The 19,324-nt window shown below is 42.5% G+C and overlaps 1 protein-coding gene across 1 annotated transcript in view; it reads right to left on the bottom strand.

Annotated features, from left to right (window-relative positions):
* The window catches only part of grik5 (glutamate receptor, ionotropic, kainate 5), a 100,432-nt gene extending 81,397 nt beyond the window's left edge, over positions 1 to 19,035 (bottom strand). Inside the window, 1 exon segment of the mRNA XM_034123903.1 lies at positions 18,937 to 19,035. The gene's annotated coding sequence lies outside the window, so the exon portion shown is untranslated.
* Positions 19,036 to 19,324: the final 289 nt, after the last annotated feature.

Here is a 19,324-nt window from a genome sequence, read left to right on the forward strand (position 1 = left end):
CCCCCTAAAAGGCAGACTAGCCAATCATAGCGCTGCATCAGTCAGATCGGACCGAGGTCCAAAAACAATACGGCTCCATGGACCGTCACTACAATCAGTTCAGATCGTTTTTTTCTTCTGGTTGAACGTTGTGGTTGTATTTAATAGTGATAGTTTTTATCCAGAGAGATTGGAAGAAAATATGTGTTTCTAAAGGGTAGCGTTTCTACATGAATACCTGCAGATTTCCCATTAGCAATGTACAGTACATCATCAACAAGCGTAAGTAATTCTATGCTACGCTCCAAAAACTTGATCATATTTCTCAAGGGTAGCTTTGACAGCTTGACGGAGTAGCGGGGGGGGGGGAGGCTAAGTGAACGTTCAATTTGCTTTTCAAAAGGTAGTATTTTATTGCTGCGAGTGACCGATTCACCAACATATCATTTAGGGTAAAATGAATAATCTCAGAAGATATTTTTAGATATATTTGGTGAACAAATAGCAACTGAAAATGTAAGTAAGATGAAACGTGCATTTTATATCTTACATACTTTTATATTTGATCATGATATAACCATGTTGTTTGTTATTTAAGGTATTGTTGGTTCTGTTTAAGTAACACATCTTAAAGCTTCCTCCATCACTGCTTTCTGCTTTGGACCTTTGCAAGCGTCACCACAGCAACCAAAACCAGACATGCTGACTGACGCCGGCTCCTATTTTATTGGTCCAATAAAGATTGAACAACGCACAGTTGCATGCAATCAGCTGCTGTAACTAAATATGTGTGTATGCGTGTGTGTGTGTGTGTGTGTGTGTGTGTGTGTATGTCATTGCATTTGCATTCTAGGAATGAGATAGAAGACGTGTGCGTCTAAAATATGTATGTCTCTGTGTCATTTTATATTTAACGCATCACATCACTCTCCATCACTGTTGCAAATGTATTACCACCGCGATGATCTCTCACTATCACTCCTTTCTTTATTTTTGCCATTATGCGCTTTCTTTCACACTGTGACGCATTATTTCTCTTCCCCCCCCCTTAAGCCTGTAATGCATACGTGTACACACACACACACACACACACACACACACACACACACACACACACATATACACACACAAACGGATTGCAGATGTGCTGACACAAGGATATTCTTCCTTCCGCATGAGGCTTCTCCTCTGAGCTTGTGGTCAGGGCAGAGCACACACCACACACCAGTCACAGCTTAGAGACTGGATCACATTTTCCGAAATAAACAACTGAACACACACACACACACACACACACATACACACACACACACACACACACACACACACACACACACACACACAGTATCACATGTGCAGAATTTATTTCCCCTTCACCTTCTCTGGAAGCCATTGTTTTCCCCCCACAACAATTGCCAACAGTCGTCCTTACCCTCCCTCGTTCCCTCGTGGAACAAAGGTGAAGGTCACAGAAAGGAACAGATGAGGCAGAGAAGGAGAAAGAGACTATAATAGTGATGTTTTTCAATTGGGTTGATTTATGGCTGGCTGTTACCATTATTTTACCATTTACTCCAGCGGGCTGCAGGAACCAGGCTGGACAGCTCGAGCCGGAGGGGGAAAGAGAGCGGAAAAGGGAAAAGGCAAACGCCAGAGCCACAGGAAACACACAGGTCGGACACAATGAAGAGAAATGCAGCCACGCTGTTAGGATGAAGACAACGCGGGCAGAGAAAGATAGCAGAGAATGAAGGAATAAAGGAGAGAGAAAGATAAAGAGAGGCTGAGGGAGCTTAATGAATGTAAAGGCTATAACAATGAGGTGAGGTAAATTGTCCATTAACTCAAGAGTTCCTCATGCGTGTGTGTTGCCTCACCATTACATTCCAATTTAGCGGGTTACACTCGGATGCTTCCTGGCCAGAGACACGCAAAGGGTCTTTTGGATACAGAGCAAAGTGAGACAGAAGAGAGCGATTGAAGTGGACAGATAAGAGTGTGACAGAGAAGAAAAAAAGAACAAGGCAGGAGAGTATAGAGAGGGAGCAAGATGGAGGAAATGTAGTGGCAAAGACGAGATACCGGGAGGAGATAGTGAAGCCGGAGAGGAAATATTGAAAGTTGAGAAAGAGAGCAATAAGGGAGGAAATTCACTGGGGGAGGGAGATAGCATCAGCTTCTCAGATACAAAAGGAGACAGCCACTGCAGAGGGACAGCGGCGAGATTTCAATACGGACCCGAACGGAACAGAGAGCACCGCATTATCACACGGCAAGAAACACAATTATTACTTTCGACAGCCCGTGAGAGAGGAAAACAAAAGAGTGAGCCCGGGCAGCCGCGATGCTCAACAAATGACACAACAATTTGGTGGCAGAAAGGGGCAAAGTGGATGGGAGGTTAATCCGTTTTAATTGGTGTGTGCAATCAGAGGGTGTGATGAGGAAGATAATGACGGGAAGGACGAAATGACTTCTTACTCTGATGTGGCCTAACTGGCTAAATTGAGTCTGTCACGTCAATGTCATTAAAGTGATTCAACAATGGATATCAAATGTCACATATCAATTAATTTTTAATGAGTTGAACAAGTGCGCCGCAAAAGATAAGGCACCTCATGCTACAGAATATTTGAACAGCGTAGAGTTTGACGCTAGCGATGGCAGGAGTTTGGCTGTGTTTGCACACCGCAAACCAAACACAATCGGACACCTGTCATTAGCACTTATGAGTCAATTCGGTGTCTAAAGAGCTTGTAGTGCCGTGCCAGGAATGGCCATACTCATTTTCCTTTAGCACCTTAGCCGCAAGCATGACCTGGGGTAATCGTTTCTGGCCAGGGTCTTTGCAGACATTTATTTGGCCACGATGGCCTGAGCAGTTTTGACAGATGTCAAGTTGAAATGATGAAACACGACGAGAAATTATTAACAGTTCAAAGGCCTCTCATTCATCAGCTCAGCCAAGACCGCTGCGACGTGTGTTTATGTCCTGTTGTGTTTATGTGTCTAGTGTCCATGGATGCCTGTGTGTGTGTGTGTGTGTGTGTGTGTGTGTGTGTGTGTGTGTGTGTGTGTGTGTGTGTGTGTGTGTGTGTGTGTGTGTGTTTGTTTGTGTGTAGTCAGCAGTAGAAGGTGGCTATGTACATTTCTTCAAGGACAGTACAACTTTGAGGTGATTAACCAGAGTATTTCCATCATTTGTTAATTTTATATACTCGTACTACAATACATTTCGGAAATAAATATTATACTTCTTGGTCTACTACATTTATTTGACAAGATAACAAGTTTTATTACAGATTTTGATTGGTAATGGCAATTTAATTCAACTAATAACGTATTCATAGTATCAGGAATTAGCTGCAACATTAAAGTTATGAAGGCAATAATATATTCATAATTTAAATCCAGTATTTGCATACATACTTTACCGAAATTAGATATTTTAATTAAAGGTCTTTTACTTAAATCAAAGTATAATTAAACTGTCGTATTACTACTTTTACTTAAGAAAAGCATTTTAATTCTTCTTTCACCGCATTTGTGTACGTGTTTGGATGTTGCCGCTGTGTGTAGGAAAGGGGAGACAGACAGACACACACTGTATAAAAAGGATTAGCACACTATTATGGAGGAGCTGTCACACGCCTATAAAACCAAAACACATTTCCCCTCCCGTCTCCCTTTAAACGATGTTGCTTAATCTCTGCACAGATCCGCCTCAGAAAGACTTAAGGGCTGTTACTGATTCCCCTAATGCTTTTAGATGAACCCTATATGTTGTGACATGCATTCAGTTAGCAAGAAAAACAACTTACAGCGCACAGCATTCAACATTGAAGGAAAGTCAGTTGAAAGTGTGTTTTTCATCCTGAGTGATGTGGGGGAGGGTTGGTGGGTTATTCATAACCAGAAGCCTGCCAGACTGGAGGCAATCAAACTGCACTGAGTGTATTAGCAGTTCACCAGGCATGGTTTCTAATCACACCACGGCTGCCCGGGCGTATATGTGCTGGTTCATATGTTCAGCCTTTAGGGAGCACTGGGTTAATATTCCAAGTGCCTATAGATGAGTTATTATTGGGAGGGGAAGAGGAGGGAGACGTGTGTAATTTACGCGTTGATTATCAACGGTAATAGATGTTATCATCACTTTGTTTCCGGTAAAAATGAAATACCTATCCTGAGAAAGAGACATGACAATGAATCTGTAGAGGTTAATGTTTAGCTTAATAAATGAACTGACAAAATAGTATCATTAAGCAGTCGACAACATAATTGCTAGGTTATATGCGAAACTCAGCAATGAGCGGTACAGTATATGATCTCAGATGTTTCATGTCTACATGGTGCACTCTGGCTTTCTGGGATTGTCTTTGTAATTAGGCACTCCATTCTTTTTCATCAGTGCATGCACGATTACCCAACGACGAGGGTAAAAAATGATAAATACTAGCGGATAAACTCGCAGCACTTCTCGATGCATTAAATGATCTCAGCCACAGTTATTTCCATCCACATGGCCTCTTGGTCTCTAATGAGCCTCACACCTTGAGCTGTGCCTTTGCTCGAAAGAAAACACTGATCATGTTTATTCATGATATGCCAATATGTGCCACTTCAAAGATTGTCCGGGTTGGCACTTTCATGAGAGTTGCTCTCCTCCTCTCACCCTTCCTCTCTTCCTGAGTTACAGTAGCTCTCCTTTGGCCCAGCCTGCTGCACCTGTCTCCCTGCCAGAGCTCCAGCTTTATTTACCGTAAAGCTTTCATACAGATAAACACAGCAGCTGCCGTGCACACACGCACACACACACACACACACACACACACACACACACACACACACACACACACACACACACACACACACACACACACACACACACACACACACACACACACACACACACACACACACACACACACACACACACACACACACACACACACACACACACACACACACACACCAGTTCGGCCTGAGATTTTGGCTTCTGATCAGAGCAAAACAAAACACGGCTGTTCAGGGCTTGCGTGTTTGTTTGATTCCTGTCTTTCTTTTTTGTCAATTGTTCTCGCTAAACACACTTTCCTCATTTTTCTCTCGTGTCGCTTTTGATTGTTTTCCTTCCATCCTCAATTTTCCCTCCGCTGTAATTGTATGTTCCCGTGAGAAAGCAAGAGGAGGGGATCGGAGGTGGAGGGAGAGGGGAGGATAGGGAGGGAGAACGTCTGCCTCCCACCCCCCTTTCCTCTGTTACTGACGGCTAATCGATGTGTTTGGGTTCCCCCCTGTGGCTGTGGCCCAAGCGCCTTGAAAGGTGAGCCCAAAAGAGCTTTTGCCTTCCTCCATGAGAGCCCGAAGAAAACCAGCCACAACTAAGCCTTGCAGATTAACTAGCTGCTGGAGGACTTTACACCTTTCTGCTGAGCTATCGCTTCCTATCTCCTCTCATCCCCCCACACTTCCTCCCCCCTGCCTCCAACATCCCCTCACTACAGAAGCCTCGGAGGATACGGTTGAACACACACACTACCATTCATTAGCATATTTCTGAATTTGGGTTTTCTCTTTAACTTATTATTGTACGACAGTGTTTTAATATCAAAGCCCTGGTGGAGTAAATCAGGTTGCTGTTGTAATGGAACGGTCCTTTGGGAAAGAGTCCTATGTTTCACAGCCACACTGAGTGAGATGAATACATGGCAGCAATAAAGATGATGGACCACAGGTACCACACACACACACACATGCAGACAATCACACACATTCAGACCTCCGAACTGTACATTGATCTCGCAGCAGCATGGGCTCGACAGGCATGATTGCCGAATGAAAACAAAGGCCGCATGTAGTGTTGACACACACCATCAGTCAAAGATAGCCTGCGGTCACAATGATTACCTGCTCTATGTAAATCCATTGAGCAATAGGGCGGGTTATCCCCTTATGAGGCGCCGCTGTTATTATCGTGGACAGGATATCACAGGGAAGTGCCACCGGCAAACCGCTTGCGACTGATTATGTCCCATTGAGACTGGTTGGCGAAATTGGAAAATGGTGATATCAGGGGCCGGGGTTACACAAATCTTCAGGCAGTGAAATGATAGTGGTCCGTTTTGTCCTCATTTGTCATTGTTGGCAAAGGTCTGACATTGTCGGGTAAACAATGAATCTTCACTGGGGAAACATATAGCGGCTAATCAGCTACCTGGGATCTATCTGGATTTTCACCAGGATATACGTGAATTACAAGCCCAACTTCTTTGTCTTAATTATTATGGAGATTATTCCTAACTGTACCGTTAAATGTGCCGTATGTCAAGGGAAAGGGGTTGCTAGTTATTCTGAGACAATTTCATTATCACCAAACTCTGCAGTTCTCCTCAACTCAAGAGCGTTTGAGCACCTTTTATCTCATTGTTTTGGCTTTACTGCTTCAGTGTGGTTTCTAAATCAGGTAATACATCATATATAAAATGACACTGTATGTTGATAAAGATTATAGATGATCTTAGAGAAAAGTACAATCTGCTAGTTTGATATATCATCATTCTGAAGAGATGGCATGTCAGTTTTCGTGTTTAGAGCTTGTTTGACGACATTAAAGAAATGAAAGTCAATAAAACATTTGATATACTGTATAATACCTCCGATCTATTCCAAATCCACAAACAGCTACCCAAAGCTTAACAATTTTAATCTAACGACTTTAAAGTAAGACACACAATATGTTGTGAGTTATCCTTTCACTTTCTTATATTATTTTTGCAGTGTCTTTTTGCTGTGGTGATGCTGCTATGTTGGTTACATGTTGCTGACGCATGCAGCAGGCATGGGATAAATAATGCAACAATCAATTACAATGTCCAGACGTTTACCTTTGCTGTTTGCTGCTTGATTTACTGCCTACACATTAGCAACGTTTTCTGCATCCATGTAACATAATCAAAGACCCAGTTAGGTAGACTAACAAAAGCTAAGCCACCGCTAAGCTACCTGCAGATGCCATGTAAGTAAGTAAGTAAAACTTTATTTATATAGCACCCTTCTCAACACGGATGTACAAAGTGCTTTACAGACAGTACACAATACAAAATACAACTATAAAATGTAGAATAAAAGGCATAAAACATAGCGAGTAAAAGATAGGATGAAACACCAATGTAGGACAGCTACAAACTCACCTCCTCCGACGCCCCAAAAGCCTGTCGGAAAAGGTGAGTCTTTAGCTGCCCCTTCAAAATCTCCACTGAGACAGAGGGTGTTTCTCAATGTCAAGGAAGGCTGCTCCAGAGCCGCTATTTCAAGGATGCTACGTCATCGAGTCCCGCCGAAGGACTGTTCCAATGTCCAGGCTCCCTGGAATTCTACCGAGCCCGGCATCCTTCGTAGCGAGACATTTCGAGGCTGCACATGTGTATCCTCCGCGGTCTTAAAATCCCCATAATGCTTTGCGCACGGACCAATTTCCCCAAATCTGTGGCGGAAAATGTAAGGCGGGGCCTCTCATATGACGCACACCTGCACACTTGCTAGCCTGTTCCACTCTTTGTTTTCCGAATGCCAGGAAGGATTCTTGCCTAGCTTCTGAAGGAAGTGACTCGGAAGACATGTCCTACTAAGGAAGCGTCCTCGATATTGAGAAACACCCAGAGGCTCTCAGTTTCTGGGGGAGATCATTCCATAGCCTTGGGGCCACCGCCTCAAAGGCACGGTCCCCCTTAGTTTTTAACCTGGTTCAGGGCACCCTTAAGAGGCCTTGCTCGGAGGACCTCAGGGCCCGGGTTGTCCTGTAAGGGTGGATAAGGTCGTGAATGTAGGCGGGGGCCATGGACAGCTCTATATGTGAAAACTAGGACCTTAAATTGGGTTCTGAGATGGACACAGCCATGAGCACGGTCAAAAACGTTATGCCTCACCTGGCATGCGGCACGACTAGGTGCATTACTCTTCCTGTAATAATGCAATCCCATTATAGGTCACTGCCATCCAGTGCACAAAAAGCTGAGGCAGACTGCAGGTGCTAATAGGCTGGTATCACCTGTGTGGATCTGCCTGTTTTACTTTCAGATCAAAGACTGTCTCTCGGGCAATCTGAAATCGTTTGTGCCTCTCAGCATGATAGTAACACAATACATTGACCATGAACACGGCAGAACGCACACATGAAGCTCCCCCACAGGATTCATCATAAATCAAATTCACAGGAATTATAAAACACACACACAGGCGGCACAATACGGCTCCTGGCATATCTCTCACACAGACAGAAGCTCACACAGATGGAAAAGACGCCTATGGAACATTTATGTTGCACAGCATGGTAGCCTACACACACAGGCTACATCAGATTTCCATACATTAAGTACAGTATGCCTATGCTCACACATGCAAAACAACAAGCTCATCGTCATCTCCTTGTGTAAAAAGGCAGTTAATCATGCACACTATAAGCATTTTATTTTTATGGGACTACAACATTTCTGGGTTCGATGAAAGTGAAAAATCACAGCAGCACTTGGAGATTCAGAGGAAAGCCCAAGATAAATTACTCGAGCTTTAGACTTTGATTCCTGAGCTAGAGAACAGCTCAGGAGGACTTGAAATAAAGACTGGTCAAACAAGGCTGAGGATTACATGAAGTAACACTCGAGCGGCGACCAGAGTTGGGTGTAATAATATTACATTTGTCGGTAACGGAGTAATGTAACGCGTTACTGTTATACATTCAGTATTCACACTACAGTTACTAACATTGCGCGAAATAATTACTAGATTCTCGCTTTGACAGACTAGACTAGTAGTTACTATTATTCAGAAGTTTACAGTAACTTTAGATAATAACATGGCGGGTTTAATAAACGGAGCCTGTCTCTCTCTCTCTCCTGACAGCCCGTCTGTATCTCATGCAGCTCGCTGATCCAGTGAATGAGTGACCCGACACGACAGTAAATAATAAACATTTATAACTAGTTTAGCTAGTTCCAGGGGTAGATAAGATTGGTAAATGTGATAGGTCTAACTTTTAACATTTTAAATATTTCAAGTCACTAGAGGGATTTCCGCCGCAGGTTTATATTTTCGTAACATTTGCGCGACTTGTCCACATGCAGCTGTCACAGGGGTTGAGCTGCAGACTGAGACAGAGACATCAACAGCTATAACTTTCGAGGGGTGGAGCAGGTATGCCCATTATTTTTAAATGTGTCAGAAGAAAAGAAATGTGACGGTAAGGTGCACTGCTGCAAACACAACAACATCAAACCTCTCCAAGCACCTGCAGAGGCAACATGCTAACACGAAGCTAGTAGCTAAAGACCCCCGAACCCACAGTGATGATGTTGAGTGAGTGCCGACTCCGAATAAGCAGCAAAAACTAGAATTTTCACCATTATTAACTTGTGTTATGTCTTCCATATTGCAATAGTAATTGTTATATGTGTGCACATGTAGGCCTAAGTTTTAAGTTTTGGCTATAGGCTGTTGCTGAGTAACGCAAAAGTAATGTAAAGAAACGAGTAAAGTAACGAGTAAAGTAACGACCCCATCTCTGGCGGCGACAACAACATATTTTAAGTTTAACTGAGCCTCTTGGATGATATTCTGCTATAGTTTAGCTTGAGTGAAGCAGAAAAGCATCGCCCCCAAGAGGATGTCAAACCGTTTAAAGAGTTACTTTTGCTTTGGCGCAGCAATTTTTACATTATGTCCCGCTCACCTCCATATGAGCTTAATTACAGTCAACACTTCCTTCCCTGTGCGTCTGAATTTACATCATACACATTTTACATCTGAGTTCATCTGAAGGTGACACACCGAAAAGGCAATGTTGCAGATAATATCGTACTATTTCCTGACATTTGTGTATATGTGGTTGCAGTAGGGGGGCAGCGCTGGGGGGTTGTCATCGCAGCCAAGTTTTAAAAATATCCTACCGTATTTTCCAGCTCCTCCACACGTCGGTGGAAATTCAAAGCCCATTAAACCACCATTGAGTTAATGAATTACGTCTGTTGTTATTATTTTTTACTCAGTTATCATGCCATGATATGAGTCCATTTGGAGTATCGTGTTTCATTTAGTCATTAAATATTCAGCCGTTTAAAATCAGGCAGGAGCCCATAATCACACTGCATCGCTGTTTGGACGCAGCAGAGCTGGAACCGACTCGCGTGTTAATATTTTTTGGAGCAGATTACAGGCTCTTCACTCACAATCCAAAAATACAAGTGTTGTGGAGACAATGAGACACGGGTCAAAATGTGGCTCTAGTCTATATTTAAGAAGTAAGAAGCAGAGATGGCATAGTATGTATTAAACACACTAAATGCAAGATAACATTGCAGCCATTCTTATGAGCAAAGCTAGAGTACTATTTTTTCCAGTTCAACAAGATAGAAATATTTCCCTTTTCAATATGATACTTCTTAGTTAAATTCTGCATGCCAAGCTATACCCTGTATCGTTTAAGTTCAATATCTACATGCTGCCACTAAAGCAGAATATGGAAAACAACTAAATATCATACCATAATTATGACAACAACACACACATGTATATACACACAAGCAGTGTTTGAATTGTCTTTGGACCCAAGGAATCATTATTTAAAAGATGCGCTAACCTGTACTCTCTAACGGTAAAATACTCAAAACCAGCCCAGAGTTTAGTAACCTACATTTTAACATCTACATAAATACAAATAGAAAATCTGCCACCTACTTCCTAAGAAAATATAAAAAGTTAACGGTCCCAACAGGATTTAGAAAAGATTGCCCATGTGTTTATCTTCAGTAATAGTCTCCTACTATGCTGTCTCTAAAAGGTCCTATAGGAGGGAGTCAAACTGTATTTCTAGAACACATTCAACGCATGGTTCATAAAGCACTGAAGTGTTTAGGGCCAACATATATTAGAAACTAGTCAAAACATGAAGAGGCTGTTTGTATGCATCACAGACTTGGAACAAACTCGCAGAAAGTCTAAGATGTGATCCAACTCTCAGTTCTTTTAAATTATTTCTTAAAACTTCTGTTGTTCATATCTTACATTGCAATAAAGCCACGCTGTAATGTTTATTCCACAGTTTCATTTGTCGCAGTGTACTGCCTTTTATCTTCTATTTGATTTAGTATATCAACAGCAAATCATGTTGTGTCTTTTTTGGAGTGCCTTCTGTGTGTTTTCTATCTTGTTTTGATGCCCTATGTAAAGCACTTTGAAATGCCTTGTTGTTGAAAGGTTACGAATAAACCTGCCGTGGATTATTGCGCTATAAATTAGTAGGCTGCACTTTTGGAGCTCGTTTAAAGTTTTCATTAACGCTTGCTGTGAAAAACCTGGGTGGCTAACTAATTGAAGAGATAAAAGTCCCCAATAGGTCACAACACACCGCTAATTGAATGACCATTTTATTGATTATTTAACAAAGCATAATGCTTCTTTTCAGGTTTTAAATCCAGGCAGAAAACATGTTTCTTTGGATTATGATACGAGAAATGAAAGCTCTCAGCCGGTTGATCTCATTAACATCCTGGAGTGATATCTACATTTATGTATAGTTTTCCAGGAAAAACGCTGTGTCATGTTCTGTAGATATATCAAGTCCAGATGAAAATCAGTAATGAAATGAGACGGAAACCCCTGGACTAATGAAGTGAAATCTATATTTCTTATGATTAATTTATTTTCTATCTCCCAAACTGATTACAGTATAAAATTCATGACGGCACAAAGTGTTCCTTATCTCTAGGGCGGAGACGGGCTATTGATGCTTGGTTCAGAACTAAATTATGAACAGCGTCTTGCAGAAATGACTACTGAGAAACAACCTATGTGAAGAAGCATTGACCAAAAAGCCACAGATCTCTGTTATGTTCAAGTATCACTATTATTCATAGTTACATGCAGCTTTAATGATCTTCTAGAAGAGAAAAGGCTTTGCTTTATGTTTGATGTAGGTGAGACTGAAGTCCATTTGATGTTTTATTCTTAAAGGAGCCGTATTAGGCTTATTTACAGTTTTCTATTTGTATTTAGTTCCTCTACTGTCACATGTCTCCATGCTTTAATGTTCAAAACGCTCTTACTGCCCGTGCTGCAGCACCCTCTGTCTGAAACCAGAGCTAGGGCTGTGCAATTAATCGTATTTTAATCTCGATTACGATTTTGGCTTGCAACGATTACGAAAACAACGTAATCGAAATAAAACGATTATCTTTTCTTTTGTTATTATTAATTTTTTTATTATTATTAATTTTTTTATTGGTTTTTCAGTTGAATTATACTTAAAGTTCAGGGTAATAAACTGTTAAAAACATACTGTTCACATACATTTATGTTTTCAAAGTAAATGGATAATCGTTTTTAATAATCGTGATATCAATTATTGACCCAAATAATCGCGATTAAGATTTTTGCCATAATCGAGCAGCCCTAACCAGAGCCCAGTCTGATCTGATTGGTTCGCTGGCAGACTCTGTTGTGATTGGTCAACAGCTTAGAGATGCCCCGGCCCTTAGCCTATCACGTACAATGTGTAGGAGCGCTAGCCAATAGAAGCTCAAGTGTTATGAAGCTCAGCACATAGTGATGTCATTATGTTACAGAAGTAAACAAAGTAGTCCAAACGTGGCGTTTCAAGCGGGGGGGGGGGGAGTGTGTGGGAGAGAAACTCCCTCTGGAGGGAACTTCAGGATTTTATCCTTTGCAGACCATTTAAGAGGCGTGTGGCGCAGTGGATAGAGCGTTGGTGTTCAGATCAGGGGAGCACAGGTTCAAACCCCACTGCAGTCAGCATGTCGTTGTGTCCCTGAGACACTTCACCCCAAATTGCTCCTGTGGGGATTGCCCACAGTATTGAGTATGTAAGTCGCTTTGGATAAAAGCGTCTAACAAGTGACATGTAATGTAATGTAATATAACACACTACAAGAAAGGGAAAAACACCAAAATAGGCTCCCTTTTATTACAGAATTTAAGGCCTACACTTTCTTTTGTTTAGAAATACTACACTAGTATATTTGGTACATCCACGACTTTGCTTCACCTCACTTCTAAACACAACATAGGTGGTCGTCGTCAAATGAAGCTAAAGCGCAGGTTCAGTCAGGAAGACTTGCTTCACATCCATTCACTCCTCAGCTACATCTATTCAGCTGTCAACGGGCTTCTCGTATTCAATTATATTTTGCCACGATCGTCAAGAGCCAATCATCACGCTCATTATCTATTCTCTTCTGTCCTGCAGTCAGCTGTCATTTCAGGTGTTAATGCTGCGTCTCGTTTTTCCCCCCCATGCACCTCCTGTCATCATATCCAGTGGCCAGGTTGAGCTTATCAGAAATCCACTCCTTGAAATGCAGATCTTCAGCATCCTCCTCATCAAATCCAGATTTTAACATCACGATACGATAATACGACATACGATAATAATTTATTGGTCAGATCAAGTCTGAAATTTGACTTGCATCACAGCAGCTCCATGTGCAACATCAACATAGACAAATGTCAAGACACAATACATGAAAAACAAACAACACACATTTAACATAACATCACTGAGAGAAATCACCACCAGTCTTTAGATGTGGAGGGTGGGTTTCCTATTCTACTAAGGCTGCATCTTCCCTTTAAGATAGTTGATATTACGATTGGGGTCTTATCGCCAAAGACTTAACATTTCTATCATCTAATGCAACGACAATAAATGTTTCTTTAAATAAAATAAGTGTCTTCTGATTGAACTACATTTTAAAAACACATCTTTTGTCCTAGTCAGTTAAAGGAAAAATGGCTTGTGACGGTTCTAAATGATACTATTAGAGGTTGAAGTGATGTAGAGTCCAACAGAGCTGAGTCCTACGTATATTAATGATCTTCCTCAGTGCAAAGAGACACCTGTAGATATCATGATGAGTGCCATTATTACACCGTCAGGCAGACTGCCGCTCAGCAGGTGCTACAGTGTAGAATTAAAATGTAAAATAGATTCACTAGACCAAGGCTGACAATGCCGTTGCCTGGATGACTTTTGAACATTTTTTTCACACAGAAGCAATTATGTAGGATTGTACAAAAGTGGATAAGCAGTTCAAAACTGCGTCAGCTCACATTGTAATAAAAGACAATGCCTTACTACTGTAATCATTTGTCTAAATATGTTTTTTTTTTGGGGGACATCTTTAAAAAAAGGCTCTCAAAAAACTGATTATACTGTGTTGACTTTTAATAATGAAATATTTGATCACAAAAATCACTCCAACAATTTTAAATGCCCTCACTATGTGATCTTGACATAAAAAAACAATGAATTGTAATCAGTTGTTCCTTATTTTGCAGGTTGACCCCCTCTGGTGTCCTTGGGGGTCTGCAGGCAGGTTTGATCAGTGATTGCAGAATGACTTCCCCCTGCTGAGACTCACTTTTCCTGCTACGGGCTTAGCCTGCTTAGTAAGTGATTAGATTAAAAGATGCGCTCTGAATTTTATTTTCTAATCTTCTGATACACAGACTGACACCATTTGACGGATAAACACCTGTGAGGATTTGCGAGTGGGAAAAATGTGTATAAAAAGCACCTATATTTTACTCTGCCAAGTTGATAATAACATTGTGAATATCCATAAAGTTTAGCAATCAAACAGTTGGTCTAGGCTAGTCATGAAGAGTTTATTATATTCTAATCATCTTACCATGTGAGGACATTTTAATTCTGCCAACAAACTAGATTTCCCTCGTGGTGAATTGAATGCTGCCTTTCATTGACTGCAACGAGTGAATGAGGCATGCTGGACCGCAGCTGAAGCTTTAAAACATGATGAGCACAGTGACAAGGCCAACCCTCTGGTGTGAATCAAGAAATTGACATAGACTTAATGAGCAGTCATGCCACCATGAAAACAACACGCAACACTACCCAGAATGCCTTTCCCAGGCCTTGCCATATCCTCTCGGGGATATGTCCTGAGATGACCTCAAATGAAGCCTTTCAGCCTATGTCACATGCACACTCACAAGGCGGCGGTGCAACACTAACGCTGTGAATATCTGAGCCCCCGCCGTGAGGACTGATCACCTGAGCCTCAGACCGGATTACAATTACACTGACAGAATACTGACCTTTTCTACTAATGCTAATGCAGCAGTGTCACTGCCTGCTTTCAGTTGTCCTGGGTGTATCTACTGAAGCACTAAATAAGTAGGAAAAGGCTTACACAAAGCGTTTACAGTAACAATACACATATACAAATGATAACACTTCCACCCGCTTCACACACATTATACACATTGCTTTTATCTTCTTGCAATCCAATCTTAATGACTCCATTAACTGAGAGGCCATTAGTGGCATTCACTTTATGGCCATCCAAACAGCCCAGCCGGGAACGCATTATGGAAAGGGCATGTGTGTGCTAATGTCCATCTCTTGTCATCCTCCTCACACACAAACTCATACACACACTCAATCCTTTCCCCCTAAGGCCAGCTAGCCTGTAGAAAGCAGGAGTGGACAAACAGCTAAGCAAACAGGGCCATCTTGTGTGCTCCATTAGGCAATGAGGAGCAAAGGTTTAGTGCAGGCTGCAGTGCCTCGCGCTGGTGGTCAAGCGGCGGAGGATTGAAGGCACATGAAACTGAAGTGCTGCTCCGTGTTAGAAGAGATCTCAAATCCCAAATTAGCCTGGCTCTCTTTGGAGCAGGCGCTCTCTGCAACACTTCAGGGGTGAACGACCACGCAAGAGGCATCATGGGGCACGACAGCAGAAGCAAGTCACAGAAAATATTGGATTCAGCGTTGATAACAGTGTAACAATGATCTATTCCTAGAGATAACACTAGAAGTGCATGGAGAAGACTGTTCTCTATAGCACAGTTAATGAAATAACAGCTGCTTACCACCTTTGAAGAGGGAGCAGCTGTTCCCAACAAAGAACTGTAAAATGATTAATGATGCAGACAATGTCGAAATGTGTTGTTTTTTGCCTTAACAGTAAGAGGAGAATAACCAAGGAACGATATTTTCAATTTGAAAAAGCAAAATGGAAATGGACTCCAGCGATTACAACATGAAACCCTGAGGGATGATGGGATCATTGATCTGAGAGGATGGGTAACAAACAGGGCGATGGGATGATCTGAAACCAACACGAAAGATTATCTTATGAACCGTGTGCATCATTTACACCAAGCTGAGTGAAACGATTGGAGCATACTGTTCAAACACAGTGTTTGCTGTTGGGAAAAGCACTTCAAAAAAGGGGAAAGTGAATGAGGCAAAAAACATAACTGGTAATTTGGCACATCATCTCCATGTTGCCTTTCTGTTTCTGCATGTCTGCGCCTGCTGAGCAGAGTGCATGTGATTCAACATGGATGCTTCTTGACTGGAGCTGCGCTGGTTCTTATCACTGACTCATTCAGTTATTTTGTGACTGTGGGGCTCAGCTGGGGAAGGCCTCGGGTCAAAGTTCATATGATGTCACTGAAGCAAAGACACTCCATGACATGAACATGAAACCTCTACTGGATGACAAATGTGCTGCACGGCAACAGAAGAGGAACTTCATGGTTGCCAACTTGCGGTGCTTTGGGGCTTTTTTTAAGCTACATGTTTTTGCTCTGTGTTTCATTGATTTTGTTTTGTGCCACCCCCCCCCCCCCCCCCTCTGCTCTGGTTTGTTATTTTTTACTCTTGTACTATACCATCACATTCTTAATGCATCTTCTATTTACTGCCCCAAGCTAATATTTAGCTCTGCAGGCTAATGGTTGCTCCTGCTGAGAGGAGAGTGGAGAAGCTTCCTCTCTGATAGGAGGGGGTCAGAGCCTAACCCTGACATTAGCTCACTACTCTGGAAGCAGGAGGTTTCAGACGCTTGTACTTTACTTCCACTGAGCCGGACAGGACAGCGGCTTCTGCTGCCTGCTTGTTTTTCCCCTCTCCAGAGGGGTGTGAGACCATTTATCAGCTACCAGAAGAACACGTATCGATGTGCTACACAAGCCTGGGAATTCAGCTTTTATTACACTTTAAACTGCAAGGTCAACTTGGCAGGAATCGGTGTCAAAGCTGTCAAGCATGGAAACATGAAACAAATAGCCCACGCAGAGGATGTGGTGTAAAACATCGAGATAAGCAGCAGACATCTCACCGCGATAGCCGTGGTTTATGTTTACACATGTGCAATCAGGTAATATACAGAGGTTTTTTTACCTGTTTACTGATTTTTGGGAGCTGACAGCACAACGTTAACGACGTGAGAAAAGATAAGGTGAGTAAAATGTATGATGACAAGATCCATCAGTTTGAAGAGAAGTTGTTTTTTTCCTCAGCGCCATTCTGTTTATGGCCACTTGTCATATTAAAAGTCACATCATGTCTTTCCTCTTTCACTCCGCTGCAAGCAGAGAAGCCATGTTGTGAAGCAAAGGGCCTTGTGACAGTGTAATGTACTCAGTACTGTCAGGCCTTTGATGCCATCATATGCCCGTCCTGCTCTCTTCTCTGGGTTTTCTGGCAGTGACAAAGGGGATCGGCAGCAGCGTGTTATCAGTGTGCAGCCGCAGTAATCGTATTATTTAGTAATCTTAATTCTGAGAGGCTGACCAACAGTGTGAACAAAGCGGGGCCTAGCTAAACCCATCAGAGTGTTCCCATGGAGCAGAGGTCTTTTCCTGCTCCGCGGCCCCTCTAGACTCCCGTTTTCTCTCTCTGTTTCTCACCCTCCCTCCTCCATGTGTCCTCCTCTCTGTTGCTTTCTGTGTCATAGTCTCCTCTCTCTTTCTCCTTCTGCTCTTGTTCTTCAATCTCCCAAATGTTTTTCATTCCCTTTCTCTCTCTGTCTCTCTGTCTCTCTCTCTCTCTCTCTCTCTCTCTCTCTCTCTCTCTCTCTCTCTCTGGTTTCCTTTTTTTTCCAGCCTCACAATCTTCCTGTCTCTGTAACGCTCTGAGCTGGGAGTTTGTGTAATGGCGTTATTCACAGTTCATTGGTCTGTTTGAAGGGACTATCTTGATTGAGCGTCTCCCGGTGCTGGGCCTGGTGACTGTGGGAGTGTATAAAGATGTGGATGTGTCCGCGGAGATAGATGGGCTTAGTAATATGCAGGACATTGCAGAGGCTTGGTCTCAGTATATAACGTTTCATCAAAGGCAACACATAGTGAGATAAAAGGAAGCTGAAATGATATGCAGCCGGGGTGTAATGCTCAGAGCATTAGACGCGAAATGGAGGCAACAAATAACTAGTCAGGAGTATCACAGTCATTCTCATTAGCTGGTTCACCCTCTTCAGTTTTAGCCCCTTTCCATCTCACCCTAATGAATGCAAGAACACTGACACAGAACCAAAAAACCGCTCTGAGAAGCGAAAAACACTCACTACTAATTAGTTCAAATTAACCTCAGGACCAATATGTTGGCATGTGCACACACAGAGACACACACACAAAGATATCCCCCTCCAAACACACACACACACACACACACACACACACACACACACACACACACACACACACACACACACACACACACACACACACACACACACACACACACACACACACACACACACACACACACACACACACACACACACACACACACACACACACACACACACACACACAGAGAGAAAGGCACCTCCTTTGCCTCTTTCTGACACCACTATGATGCTGTTGTAAGCTTGGCTGTAAGATCAAAATCTCTTTCTTTGGCACACACACACACACACACACACACACATACACACACACACACGCTCAAATTGCCTGAAGCAGAGGAAGCAAAGGAAAGCAAATCCGCTGTGAAGACACCATAAAACCAACACTGCAGAAAAGACGGACCATGTCTGTTTTTCTGCACACATGAGCTGAATACGTGCTAATGACATGCAGAGAACATGTGAACATACACACACACATAGAAAGAGAGAGAGTCCTACTTACAGAATGAATCAGATGGTATCAGAAGCGCTGTGCCATGTTATCGCTGTAGTAGTGAGTCAACACAGGCATGGAGATCAGAGACCACAGGGTTCACTTCAGCCGGGGGGGGGGGGGGGGGGGGGGGAGGGATGCCGTGGGGTGTCAAAGGGGTTCACACTGTCTCATTGGGGGTGAGGACAGTTAGAGGTAATCTGAGGATTCCAGTGTTTATAGTCAGGTGGAGAAAATAATCCCTTTAGAGCAAGGCAAAGAAAAATCAACAATTGATTCAAGGGAGAGGTGTGCAGAGAAAATGAGGGATTGATTGGGCCGGTGTTTTTCTTCCTTCTATCTCTTTCTTTAAGAGAACAAATAACAACAGCCCGTCTTGACAAATAAGAAAAGGAAA

The sequence above is a fragment of the Trematomus bernacchii genome, unplaced genomic scaffold (genome assembly GCF_902827165.1).
Source record: "Trematomus bernacchii unplaced genomic scaffold, fTreBer1.1, whole genome shotgun sequence".
NCBI lineage: Eukaryota > Metazoa > Chordata > Actinopteri > Perciformes > Nototheniidae > Trematomus > Trematomus bernacchii.